The following is a 15,293-nucleotide window of genomic DNA, read 5'->3' on the forward strand; positions in this document are numbered from 1 at the left end:
TGAGGCCGTAAATCAGACACATATTTCTCCTGGATTGCAAATAAATCACATTGATTCCAATCGCCAGAACAATTCAATTGTAAATTTGCAACTGGTTACAGCCTCTGAAAATATGAAACACATGCACAAAGCCAGAAAAGAATTTTTGAACAGTTCATACTCTGAAGAAGAATTGCAAACAGTCAATAGATTAATGGAATTTCCACCAATGGAAGACAATGATTGTGAGTTTACACGCACAGAAAATAAAATAATCAATAAGATGTTTTACAGAATGTGTAACGATTTGGATGACATTAATTTTCCACTTTACAATGATTAATCATCAATGAATACAAGAGTTGTTTGGCTATATTTTGAATTCAACAATGGTTGATGTCTTTTTGGAGGGTAATTTGGACACAAAGTCCATTTGACTAAGGCTTAAAGCTTTGGTGATAGATACTATTGTACAGAAAATGAGTGGAACAAAAAAATCAGACAACGCAAACATGAATTTTTCTGCTGGTGAGAATTCATCTGAGTCAAATCCAGCAACAAATACTCTTATTCATGATGGAAAAACATATCATATTCATCCAATTTACCATAATTATGCTGCCTCAAAAGATGGATACATCATTAATCGCAAAAGATTAAAAGCGAGGAAAGGTCAAATGATGGCTTCTGGTTATTTTAATTTAAATATGAATAACAAAAAATGCTACACATCTCACAGATTTGTTTATGAAGCTGTAAACCAACAAATAATTCCAGATGGTTATCAAATACATCACATCAATAATGATAAACAAGACAATTCAATTGAAAATTTGGCGCTTGTGACTAGACAACAAAACATGATATACAAGGGAAATGAATGCAAAGGAATGAAATACAAATCAACACAAAATGTTGAAATAAAATGTGATGTATTTAATTATCACCCTATTTATACTAACTTCGGAGCCAATAAATATGGTCAAATATTTAATAAAAAAACCAAGAGATGTTCAATTGGAAATTTACTTCCATCTGTATATAGACAGATTCGGTTATCACAAATTGGATTACCACCAAAACATTTTTATATTCATCGATTTGTTTATGAAATATTCAATGGTCCAATTCCTGATGGAATGCAAATTAATCATATTGACTCCAATAAACAAAATAATTGCATCAACAACCTTGAATTAGTTACTCCGTCAGAAAATTTGAAACACGCTCATGAAGCCAAGAAATACAAAACAAAGATTGAAATCACATCTGATAAGCCCATTGAATCAATCAAAATGGAAATTAAATTGGAGAAATCAGACGACGAGTTTACAGAAGATGAAAAACAATTAATTGATAAAAAATATAACGCAATTATTGAAAAAATCAAAATGGGTAAATTTCCATACAAAAAACAACTTCAAGAACATTTACCAAACATGGAATTTTGGTGATTTTTGTAGTTTAGTTTGTAGTTAGTGACCTGTGAATTCAATACATTGGGTTTACAGGCCGCGATGCCACAAAATAGAAACAAGAAAACGTACCCGTCAGATGTACAACCGATATCTGGCATGAATGTTGTTGACAGTCGACATTCATTAGCAAATCTGTCAAACGCATCCAATAAAAATAATCTATCTATAAAATATATGGATAAAAATAATCTATCCAAATTAACGAAAAATCAATTAATTGAATTATTAATCGCTAAACAAAAACCGGTTCCAATGCCGAGAACCAAGAAAGTGAAACCAATACCCTATCCACGAAAATCAGTCAAACAAATGGTAAAAGATTATGAGAATACAATCATCAAGCCGCCAATGCAATTTAGAGATGGACCTCAACCTATGCCGAGAAACAACATAATTCCACCTCCGTTTCAATTTGCTGATAAACCCAAAGCAGCACCAAGGACTAAGAAAATGGCTCCAGTTCCAACACAAAGAACCCAAATCACAGAAGTTGCAAGAGCATTCAAGGGATATAACAAATCTTATGAAGTTGGAATTAAAAATGAAACAGATCCTTTGATTCAAATGAGTTCAACCAGATTAGCTATTGCTCATTTTATGAAACAATTATTAACTCAAATGAAAGGAATTAAATTTATTGAAACTTTGACAATTTATTTTGAACAACAAAAAGGAAACCAAACTGTCTCCAGAATTGGATATTTTAATAGTAAACCAAAAACAATAACTAATGCCAATGATTTTCAAGAATCTTTGGATGTTAATGTTGAACAAATTATGAATGATATTCACAAATGGATTAGTGAAGGTTCAGCTTGGATAATTAAATCAATCAATGGACATTACATTAATATTATCAAATATCAGCCTCTTACTGGAAGTTCTTACATTAAACTTCCAACTGAACTTCAACATCACAAATGTGGATTGATAAATCTCAAGAATAAAGACAATGAATGCTTTCGATGGTGTCACATCAGACATTTGAATCCACGAGAAAATAATCCACAAAGAATCAAAAAAACAGATAAAGCATTCATGCCACAATTGGATTACCAAGGAATTGAATTCCCTGTTTCAGTCAAACATTATAACAAAGTTGAAACACAAAACAATATTAACATCAACGTATTCGGTTATGAAAACAAACAAACTTATCCAATTTATGTATCCAAAGAAAAGTTTGAGAATGTGATGAATCTATTGCTAATCTCAGAAGATGAAAATAAACATTACTGTCTTATCAAAGATTTTAATCGATTTATGCACCACAAAACCAAATCACATCAAAGAAAACATTTTTGTATGCATTGTTTGCAATGTTTTTCATCAGAACGAGTTTTAACAAAGCACAAGGAAGTATGTATTGAAATCAATGGTGTACAATCAATCAAAATGCCCGAAGTTGGTTCCAAAATAGAATTCAAAAATTTTAATAAACAAATGCAAGCGCCATTCGTGATATACGCAGATTTTGAAGCAATCACTGAACCAATTCATGGTTGTAATCAATCTAACCAACAATCTTTTACTGAAGCTTATCAAAAACACACTGATTGCGGTTATGGTTACAAAGTTGTATGCTGCTATGATGACAAATATTCAAAACCAATAAAATATTATCGTGGAGAAAATGCTGTTTTCAAATTCATGGAGGCAATGCTTGATGAAGTCAAATATTGCAGACAAACTATCAAATACAAATTCAATAAACCATTAGTTATGTCTCCAGAAGATGAATCCAATTTTCGGAAAGCAACATCTTGCCACATTTGTTGCAAACAATTCACAAAAAATGATAGACGTGTCAGAGACCATTGCCATATTACTGGAAAATTCCGTGGCTCAGCCCATAATCAATGTAACAGGGATTTTACAATAACTAACAAAATCCCTGTAATATTTCATAATTTGAAAGGATATGATAGTCATTTTATAATGCAAGAAATTGGTAAAATTATTGAGACCAATACTTATGTGGATAGAAAAGGTGAAACCAGACAACACAAAATTAATGTAATCCCAAATAACATGGAGAAATACATGGCATTCATGTTGGGTTATAATTTAGTATTTATCGACAGTCTTCAGTTTATGAATCAATCATTGGCAAATCTTGTAAAGAATCTACCAGAAGATGCCTTCAAATATACCAGTGAAGTTTTCAAAGGTCGTAAATTACAATTAATGAAACAAAAAGGAGTTTATCCGTATGATTATATGAGTAATTTTGATAAATTCAATGATACTCAATTACCAACCAAAGATGAATTTTACAGTCAAATGAATAATACAAATATCACTGATGAAGAATACAGTCATGCACAAAATGTTTGGAATACATTTCAATTGAAAACCATGGGCGAATACCATGATTTATATCTCAAATCTGATGTATTATTGCTGGCTGATGTTTTTGAAAATTTCAGGAAAACATGTTTGGAATACTATAGATTGGATCCTTGTCATTATTTCACATCTCCAGGATTGAGTTGGGATGCAATGTTGAAAATGACTGAAGTCAAACTTGAATTAATCACGGATATTGATATGTATCAATTTGTTGAAAAGGGCATGCGTGGAGGAATCAGTTACATAGCCAATAGATACGGCAAAGCTAACAACAAATACATGCAAAATTGGAATCCAAATGAACCCAGTAAACATATCATGTATTTGGATGCAAACAATCTATATGGATGGGCTATGTCACAACATCTTCCAACTGGGAATTTCAAATGGTTGAATAAACAGCAAATAAAAAACATTAATTGGAAAACGATTCCCAAAGATAATAAGACTGGATATTTATTGGAAGTTGATTTGGAATATCCTCATGAATTACATGACCTGCATAATGATTATCCATGTGGCGCTGAACAAATCAAAGTGGCACCAAATATGCTGTCAGAATATTGCCAAAGAATTGCAGAAAAATTTGGAATAACAAGTGGACAAGTCAAAAAACTGATTCCAACATTGGCAAACAAATCAAAATATGTATTACATTATCGTAATCTGCAATTGTATCGTGAATTGGGTTTGAAATTGACTAAAATATACCGTGTATTATCCTTTAATCAAAGTCCTTGGTTGAAGACATACATTGATTTCAATACACGACAAAGAACTAATGCAAAGAATGCTTTGAGAAAGATTTTTTCAAACTGATGAACAATAGTGTCTTCGGTAAAACAATGGAGAATATCAGAAAACGGGAAGACATTAAACTGGTGACTAATGAGAAACAATTATTGAAAATGACTTCCAAACCAACATTCATCAATAGCAAAATCTTTAATGAAAACTTGGTTGCAGTCCATAAAATAAAGGAATCGTTGACACTCAACAGACCAGCCTATGTTGGTATGTGTATCCTTGATTTGAGCAAAACATTGATGTACGATTTCCATTACAATTTCGTTAAAAACAAATATGGTAACAAAGCTAAGTTACTGTTTACGGATACAGACAGTTTGACATATGAAATTGAAGCCGAAGATGTGTATCAAGATTTTTGGAATAAAAAAGAAATGTTTGATAACTCGGATTATCCATCAAATCATCAATTTTATGACTCCACAAATAAAAAAGTTATTGGAAAATTCAAAGATGAAGCCGCTGGTGTACCCATTACTGAATTTGTGGGATTGAGATCCAAAATGTATTCATATATCAAAGAAAACAACAATGGTGGAAAAACAGCCAAAGGAATCAAAAAGAATGTGATCAAAAATGATATTCAACATTCTGATTACAAAGATGTGTTGTTTAATGAGAAACAATTATTTCACCAAATGAAAACAATCAGAAGTAACCATCATGAACTTGGTAGTTACACCATCAACAAGACATCGTTGTCATGTTTTGATGATAAACGATATTTGTATCCTGATGGAATACACTCATTGGCCTATGGTCATTATGCTATCCAATGATAGTATCAACTTGTGATCAAAACATTGCAACAAAAACTTGTGACAAAACTTGGTTTTTATTTGTTTTTTGATAAATATTTGACTTGAACACTTTGACTCATCTTTTGTGATGAGATATTTAATTTTAATGTTTTTGGAGAAAATTTGGTTTCAATATCTTTACAATTATTTGGTTTGTTTTTTGTCAAATATTTGATTTCGAGACTTTGTATCATCTTTTGTGGTTTCAATATTTTCGAAAACATTTTTGTGTAATTATATTATATACTATATTTATACAAAAATGAAATCCAAAATATTGAAAAAACCAAAAGATGTTTCCAAGCAGGTGGAATCATCTCTGTGCCAATTCCTGCATTGCAAAGATGAATGTGAATTTTGTGGATATCATGATGAATCCAAAGTTGAGAAACAACCATCAATGCCTGATTGTTGTGGATCACAGAATTTGAAAAACATGGAATGTCAATTAACGTGTGTTGCTTGTGGACAGGTTGTTGGTGAAGAATACAAAACAGAATACATCAATTTTCATGTCAATTTGTTCAAAATATACAAGAAAACAGTGTATAATAGAAAATACCATTTGTCGCATACATTAGATAAAATTATTTTGAAAAACAAAATTGAAATCAGTTGTTCAACCAATTTCAAAATTCATAAAATATTCGTTGAAATAAACAAAATACTGCCACAAATCAATGGTAAAAGAAAGAGAATAATCAGTTTGAAATATCTTTTGCATAGAATATTGCAATTTATGAAAATTGATTCTTCCCAAATTGAGTTAACAAAATCCAAAAAAACAATGAAATTATACAATGTTTATTGGGATAAAATTATGGACATTATTGGCCCCCAAATCATGCACATTATTAATCATACATAAGTGAATATCTGATATTTTTTATCATATTTGTCACCCCATTTATCGACAATCGGTGAATTATCCAAAATGAAATCATCATTTTGAGTAAGCTTGTTTGTCAAATCATCTCTATCAAAATGTCCATTTCTCATTATTTCTTTTATTTCATTTAATAAATGTCCGTAAGTTTGAAAAGCATATTGGCATTGATAAAGTTTGATTTCAACTTTTTTATGCTTCATATAAGCTTGAATTATGACAGACACCGATGATATTGCCAATAATGAAGCTCCACTGGTTGCAACCGATGATGCAATACCACCAGTTGCAAATACAATGGATGAAATATTACCAGCAAACTCCCATTTTTTGAATCTTTTGTATGCAGTTTTGTACATCCACATCTTTTTGTGATATGACATGTAATAAGCTTTCAATTCATCAATTTCTTCTGTTGATAATCGATTTGAAATATGATTGAAATCAATTATTAATTTCTTCTTTTGCATATATTATATGGTTATCTTATTTTTGATGCAATAATAGAGACCAGTTATTTGGCCCAAAAACATGCATTTTTTCATCCAAGGATATGTTTTTTTCTCATTAATGGTGTACATGTATCCTTTGTCACGATGATATCTGTTGTAAAATTGGCCATAAGCATCATGTAATATTCCATGTGATCTGATATATGGTTGCCAACCAAATAATCGATGGAGAATAGCTGTTAACCATCCATCTCCAGGCCCAATTAATCCGATTCCATCATGAATTAACTCTTTGTAAACTTCATCAGGTAAACCTGTGTTGTAATGTTTTTCATACAAATATGTGAATATTACGATACTTTTTATCATGCATTCCTGTCTGGGTAATATTGGAAGACTCAATTTACGGTGAAAATCTATCATCGATGTTCGAATGTGTTCTTGCAATTCTGACAATTCTTTCATTATACAATTTGATTACAATATTTTTATTTAGTTATTTTATGAAATAAAGTAACGGAGTCCACGACCTAGTGGTTATTGTCAGGTAATTGTATCCTAATATATTCAACAAAATACTTCATTGTCCAATCAGATGGATGATTGTTGAAGTAGCAATAATAGTTTTCAAATGACACATCAAAGAAGAATTCCAATTGATCAAATGATGATGACACCAAATCGGATTTGGAATGATGATATCTGTCATTTCTCCTGATATATGTGTTTGTCAAAATAATCTCTTGCAATGTATTGATTCCTTTAATGTCATCTTTACTCAATAATTTTATCCATGTGTAATTTGTTTTTGGTATTGTACCACTTTTTCTTCCTATTCTCATTGCAACTTGATTGTTGAGAAACGTTACAGCTTCCTGAGCTTGTTGAGCTTTAAACTGAGCCAGAGCTTGTTGTATTTGTGTTTCAACATATGGTTTGATGATGTCCTCATTGTTGTTAATTAATTGTTGGAGTGAAATTGCATGATTTGAATTAACTCCATCTTTTATCACCAAATGTCTGTTTTCTGTATCCAAATGACCATCATCATTCAGATGTATTGGTTCTCTATATTTGAATCCATCTGGTAAGTTGTCATAAGTTACTGTGTATTCTATTTTATCTCCATTTTCATCAAGAATATGGTTTCCATTTTCATCTTCAATGTATGGCATATCTATTATATATATAATGTTGATAATTCAAATTGATATTTACCTTGAAAATTACTCACTACACGTCGTCTATCATTTTTATCAATAATGACAGCCATTTCTATATTATGTAATTTTGCATTAGTTGTCATACTATTAATTCCTGATTTAATTGACATTGAAAAAGTATGACGTGCACCCCCTTCTCGCGTCACAATGGATACAGCAGCATTTGTTACTGTTGAAGTTGTTGAAATAACAATTCTTTTTAATCTTATTTGTTCATAAACAATCATATTTGTCCCCACAAAATTTTTAAAAAAACCAAATTTTATTTCACCTTCAATTGTATAATGACATTCAGAATTAACCAACACACGTCTATTAATTGCATCTTGATCAAGTAATGCATCACCAACATTTATGATACGATTATTGTTTACATTAACTATTTTATTAAAATTTGCATGATATCTTTCAAAATAATCAGAGTATAATACTTTCAATTCAAAAGTTCCATTGATAGCAGTTCCTGCTCCAATATTATCCAATATTGACATAGAATCAATACTGACAAATTTTCTTGATTTAGGCAAAGCGAATGTATTGCTTCCACTTATTATGTTTCCAATTCTGTGGTATGTGTTAGTGTTGGTTGTTTCACCTTGTTTTTTCCCATTTATCAAAATTTGTGCATTTGCAACTTGTTGATTGCTTTGGAAAACAACGGAGTATAGATTGAAAAAGTTATTTCCATCAGCAGCGATTTGAAAATTATTTGTTGGATTTGTTCTTTGGAAAACACCACTGGCAATAGTTCCAGTGTATTTCGTTTTGAATAAGTTGGTAAAATAACCCAAATTCATTGCTTCAGAATCAAATATCGGATTTATTAAACCAGAAATAATCTTATTATTCATATCCATATTGACTTTCATCTCCATATCTCCATTTTTATATTCAAACATTACATTGTCCAAGCCGTCATACACTCCTGGATAAACGCTATCTGACCAATCTTTGACACCGTAAACAACCAGATGACATTGTACTGGAGTCGCTGTAGCTGTTCCATGCATCGTCAAATAGATGTAATTTGGAGTTTGTTTGCTGTTGTTATTGAATTGAACCAATAGCTTGCTATAAGCAGTGAAATCACGCTGTACAGCTTTGTGGATGTATGCTTCAGAAGCAGTACATGATAATTGAATATTAGTCATTTCTGGTGGGTAGAATTCAAACACAATTGTGTATGTTCCAATAGCAAGAGTATAAATATTGAAACCTATCCTTGATCTGTAATCATTACTTCCACTGTCTTTAATCAATGTGATATCATAAGCTTTTTTATTCTGATGTGGGGATTGATTGAAAGCAGCTATTCCATACACTATGATATTGTATTCTGAACTGCTTTCATCGGTATCTGTAAGATATTTGAATTCATTTGTTTTGTGGCTGCTGACAAGATGACTTTGCTCCAATTTGTCATCAAAATATTTTTTGGTAGTAGCATCATTATCATCAGTTGGTTGAGCCATATCTTTTATTTGTTTATTATTCATATCAAGGTTTCCAGTCATTGCAACACTTCCATCTTTTTTCAAATATACACTCAAATCACTTCCAACAGATGGTATTTTAGCTATTTCTGTATCAACATATGCTTTAGTGGAAGCATCATTGGGATTGGAAGGATTTCCAAGAACGATTATTTTATGACCTCTCATATCTAATTCACCACCAAGAGCATTGGGTGTTAACCTGTTGAGAAAGTTATGATCAACGTAGTGTTTATTAACAGCATCGTTATCATCAGTTGGTTGAGCCATATCTTTGATTTTATGATTGTCCATATCGAGGTCACTATTGGAGACTTTTTGTAAATATTTAGTATCACAGAAACCTAAATTAACAACATCATATGTATTTTGTATATTGGCTCCAAGATTAGTAATTTGTTGATTACCCATATCCAGATTTCCAGTCATTTCAACAGTGCCATCTTTTTTCAAATATGTAGACAAATCAGGTGATGGTATTTTTTTAATCTCATCATCGACATATTTTTTATTCGCCGCTTGATCGTTATTATCGGGTTTTAAAACACTAATATCAAAAAATGTTTTCCGTCCAGTAATATGTTGTTCTGTTGATGTAACCATTATTTCACTTTTAGCTCGTCCACCATGGCCATCAAAGTTTTTCAAATCTGGTATATTAAGATGAATGTTTTCATAAGACTGATGCTCAGTCAATAATCGAACATCATTGGAGCTGCCAGCACCGTCTGGCGTGTCTTGTAGATAAATACTATTGGTATGAACACTTCCACTGTTGCTGTAAATTACTGCTTTATTAGCTCGCACATCACCAGGAGCATTATCCAACAATTGTATTTGGTTCTTTGTGACAACATCATTGGGATCAGCTCCTTGTTTAACATTAACAAGTTTTTTGTTTTGTATATCATAATTTCCATTTGGGGTTAATTTAAACCCTATTCCTTGAGGCCCAGCGGCTCCTTGAAGAGGAACCGTTGTGAAAGAAGACGATGAACTATGTTCGTTGAATATTCCCATTTATATCATTTGGTTATATTGTTCCATAAAAATTCCTGTTAATTCTCTTCATGGGCTTATCAACATATAGAAATGAAAATGGCTCTTTGGTTGCTTTAATGTATTTATCCTTTTCGACACCCAACTCACGGGATATCAGACCTCTTTCATTGCTGCTAGGAAAGTCATAGACACAGAAATGAGAGCAATTGAGTCGAATATCTTTTGGTGTTTTGTAGAACGATTGGCTCAGATAAATAACAGAGCAGTTCTTGTGTCTGCCACGAATAAAATAATCAATCAATGGTTTCTGGTTTTTTTCACAAATAAAGTCATCAAATATTACTATCTTCTGGGCATCTTCATCCTTCAATTCCTCCACTGGAATTATATCATCATTGCTACAAACAAGGACATTATACCCGACACTATTTGATATATCAGTCAATGTTTGTAGCATATCCTTGTATTTTTGTTGCTCCAAATTTTTGGCATATAAATGTATTCTATCATAATACAAAAGTGGTTTCATCAGCATATGGTACAATAAATTTGTCTTTCCAGATCCTGAATTACCACATATTAACATCCGAAACGTGTCACTTGGCATGTAACCATACAATCTTTTGAAATTAGTGTTTTTATCATGTCTATCATAATTTGGGATTTCCATGTATATCAATACATTATATAAGTTAAAAAAGTTAATATAAGTTAATAATATAATGGATCTACAAAGATTAAAACAATTATCTGAAGCCAAGATTAAGGCTGGAACAATAACCAAACAAGTTAGAGATACATTGAAGGAGTACAAGCATGATAAACAAGATTTACAACAAGGTTTATCAGAAACTTTCAAACCAATTATTAAAGCTCAAGAGGAAACAAAACAAACAATTGATGAAAAACAAGACAAACTGATTGAACAGTTGGAGAAAAACCAAAAAGCGTTGACTTCAGGTTTGGAAGACATTGCTATGTTAACTTATCAACCAGAAACAAAACCACCAGAAGCAAAGCTACCAATTGGCTATAAACCATTAATGATGTCACCTGATGTTGAATCAAATTTGGATGCTGGTTTTGATATTGATGAAATCCAAAAATTGATGCAATACGATCTTGCACCTCCGAGTTCTGTTCTCCAAGCTTCTATGCAAGGAGATATTGACATCAAGGATTACGATGCTAATATTGGCAAAATGTTGAAAAAACTTGGAACAAAGAAGGGTCCTTTATCCAAGGGCCAAGGAAAGACCAAGAATAAAGACAAAATTGATAAAATAGATGAAGATATAAAATTATTGCAAAAATACAAAGGGCGCATTAAAATAATCCCAGAAGGAATGAAAACCATCAAAAAAGGTTCTGGTTATACGCAACCAAAGAGAAATGCATACAAAATATCATCTTCTGGGAAATATGGTGGACTGATGATTGATATTCCAAAATTAATGGGACAACTCAGACTTGTGGCAACAAAAGATAAACGCAAAGTTATGGACAAAAAGGTTGATTTCGATACAATCGATTTATTGACCAAGAGATTTAATTCAAAGAAGAAATACAGCGATATTGCCAAAATGGTATTCGATGAATTGAACCAACTCAGTGAGATTCCAATCCATAAATCCAGCAAAAAATTCAAGAAATTGGGCTCTGGTGTTGTTTATTTCAATGATGCTAATGATTTGATTGACAGAATGGAATTGCTCGGTGGATCCATTTTGGCTGGCAATAATGGAGTCAAAGAGGAATTTTCACAAATAGCCCATAAATTGAATCAACTTGGCTTGATAAACAACAAACAACTCATTGATTTATTGCAACAATATATAATTCGCTAGGTCGCGTAATCAGTTATATAATTAATTATATAACTGAAGTATATATGCAAGAAAGAGCGATACATATTTCATCTGTTAACCGACAAAAAATAGGTCGAAGTCGGCCTGAAGACTTTATTATCAAATTTGATCCACCATTGAAGCTTGACACAACAATGAGACATGAGCTAGCTGTTGATCGAGTTTCAATGACATATTCATGGCATAATGTCAATGCAGGATACAACAATAATACAATAAAATACAGCCCAGATAATGGTACAAATTGGAAGACAATCACATTTGTTGATGGAATGTATTCATATGATGATCTTGATGATTATATCACTCAATCAATAATTCAAAATGGAGATAAACCATCTTCCAGCAAGGGCATCAATCTATATTTTGTGCTTTCATCATATAGAGTTGTCATTGAGCTAGACAACCAATGGAAGCTTGATATTAGAAACTCTAATTTTGGAGCGCTTATTGGATTTGAACCAAAGTTAATTAACCAAACTGAACATGGGACAAAATTGCCAAATATTACCAATGATATTGACGTTTTGGACATTAATTGTGATATAATAACTGATAGCCTCAGTGATGGACGATTCACAAATACACTGATAATGATACCCACTGACAATTTAACAAGGAGTTATCCATTTACTTTTGAGCCAAAAAGAGCATTATTCAGCCCAGTTTCCAAATCAATTATTTCAGAAATGGGGATAACAGTGACTGACGCTTTGGGTCGGCCAATTGACTTGAATGGCATTGACTGGTTCATGAGCTTGATTCTCAGGTCTAGTTTAATATAATATATCAATATATGGTACGACAAAGTGAATTTAAGCCACGTTTTGACCCAGAATTGGGTCGTTATGCGATGAAACATATCCATGGTGAAGGAATTATGGATGTTTTCAGATCAGTTGGATCAAAACTTTTCGGAAAAACAGCAAAAGAATTAGCTAAGAAAGGAGCCAAAACTGCAGCTGAAAAAGCAGTCACCAAAACTGGTGAGTTTGCTGGTAATAAAGCAGGTGATAAAATAATTCAATTATTGAGCAAAAAACAACCTTCCAAAACAAAATCAGTGACAATGAGCCAACCAAAAATGGAGCAGCCACTGACTGATTTTCAAATAGCTGAGAGAGTTAATAGGATGATATCTGGTGGAAAACTCAAAAGAAGGAGGAAATGAAAATAATGTAACATATCTGTATAAATGAAATCATTCAGAAATCCAAAATACATTGAGAGATACGAAGATGTCTTCTTCCAATTGGAGACACCATTGAATACTGGTAATCCAGGAAATAATAGGTCACAAAAGAAAGATGGTTATCGTTTTGTTGTTGACAACACAGGAGAAGTGACCCCATTTGATTGGTATAATGCAAGAATATCAGTTGGTTTTAAAGTCCAAACAATGCAGAATGCAAATATAGCAGCTGAAGACCATAATGGTATTGTTAATGGTTCACACAGTCTTATACATGATTTCGATGTAAGATTGAATGGTAAAATGGTATATGATTGTAATGATGCAAATCATTGTGTTAATATCAAGAATCTATTGGAATATAGTCCAGGATATGCTCAATCGACAGCAACAAATGAGTTTTTCTATCTGGATACAAACCGACACGCTGAAGAACGATCGGCTGAAGATAACTACAATAAAGGATTTGCTGTAAGAAAAGCACTTTTGGGTCTATCAGTGGTTGTCAATACAGAAATACCATTGAATCGATACTCATTCTTTGAAGCATTGATGGATGAGTTATTGCCATCAACAAGATTGAAATTAAATTTGCAGATTGAATCTGATACTATTCTAATATGGCAAGCTGGGGCTGATTGTCGTGTAATTATTACCAGAATGGAGTTGATTGTACCAAGAATCACTTTCAATTCAGAGGGGCAATCACTGTATATGAGTCAGTTTTTGAAGCCACATAAATGGGTTTATTTGCGAGAAAATATTGAGAGAAGTAATTCTTCAACACAAAGAAGTGGTCATTTTCAGATAACAAGTGGGATTTCAAAACCAAGGCATGTATTTGTTTTCATTATCAATGATGCAAATCTTGCTGCACAAACAGTAAATCCATTTTTGTACAATACATTTAGTGTATCAACAGATCCCAGAACATTGCTAAATTGTCATTTATCTGTGGCTAATGGCAATGAATATCCTGATGTACATTACACTCCAGAGGCTGATTTGACTCGAGTTTACAGAGATGTCCTCAAATATGTGCATGCAAATAATGAATACAGTCAGGGGACTTTATTGAATGTCAACAATTTCAAAACACTATTTCCATTCTTGTATTTCGATTTAACAAAACAAAAAATGGATATCAAAGATGGTACCACAAAGCTGACATTTCATTATGAATTATCTGGCACAACTGCAACTACATATTCAGTTTATGCATTGACATTATACGAGCAAGAAGCTGAACTCATCCAGAAGGATGGCAAACTATTGTTTCGATAAATGGAATAAATTTTTAATGTAACGTTAGTTATATAAAAGATATGACAACTTATCATTCACATGGAGTAACACTATCAATTGGGCAAAAAGATAAACTAGCAAAAGCATTAAAAAACAATTCAGCAATAACAATAAGATTATCCAGTTCTGAATTAACTGGTCCGGATCAGCTGATGTTAACCAAAACACAAATAAATAGGCTGAAAAAGGCAATGCAAAACAAAACTGGAGCAGATATTAAAATAAGCAAAACACAGATACGAAAAGCTCTACAACAAGGAGGCAGTCTTTGGTCATCATTATTCAAAATTGGCACAAAATTACTACCAATGGCAGCAAAAGCAGTTGGACCATTAGCTACTGGAGCACTTTCTGGGCTTGCAAATGTGGGTGTCAATAAAATATTTGGTAGAGGACAAGCTGGTGGTTTCCTCATTCCTCAAAATAAAATTGATCAATTAATAAAATACAAAGATT

General features: G+C 32.1%; 1 protein-coding gene across 4 annotated transcripts in view; it reads left to right on the forward strand.

Moving 5' to 3' along the window:
• The window catches only part of LOC146470840 (MAM and LDL-receptor class A domain-containing protein 1-like), a 59,901-nt gene that overhangs the window by 17,795 nt on the left and 26,813 nt on the right, over window positions 1-15,293 (forward strand). The gene's annotated exons all lie outside the window — the stretch shown is intronic.

This window comes from Pavona decussata, unplaced genomic scaffold, assembly GCF_977016875.1.
Source record: "Pavona decussata unplaced genomic scaffold, jaPavDecu1.1 SCAFFOLD_110, whole genome shotgun sequence".
NCBI classification, from domain to species: Eukaryota; Metazoa; Cnidaria; class Anthozoa; order Scleractinia; family Agariciidae; genus Pavona; species Pavona decussata.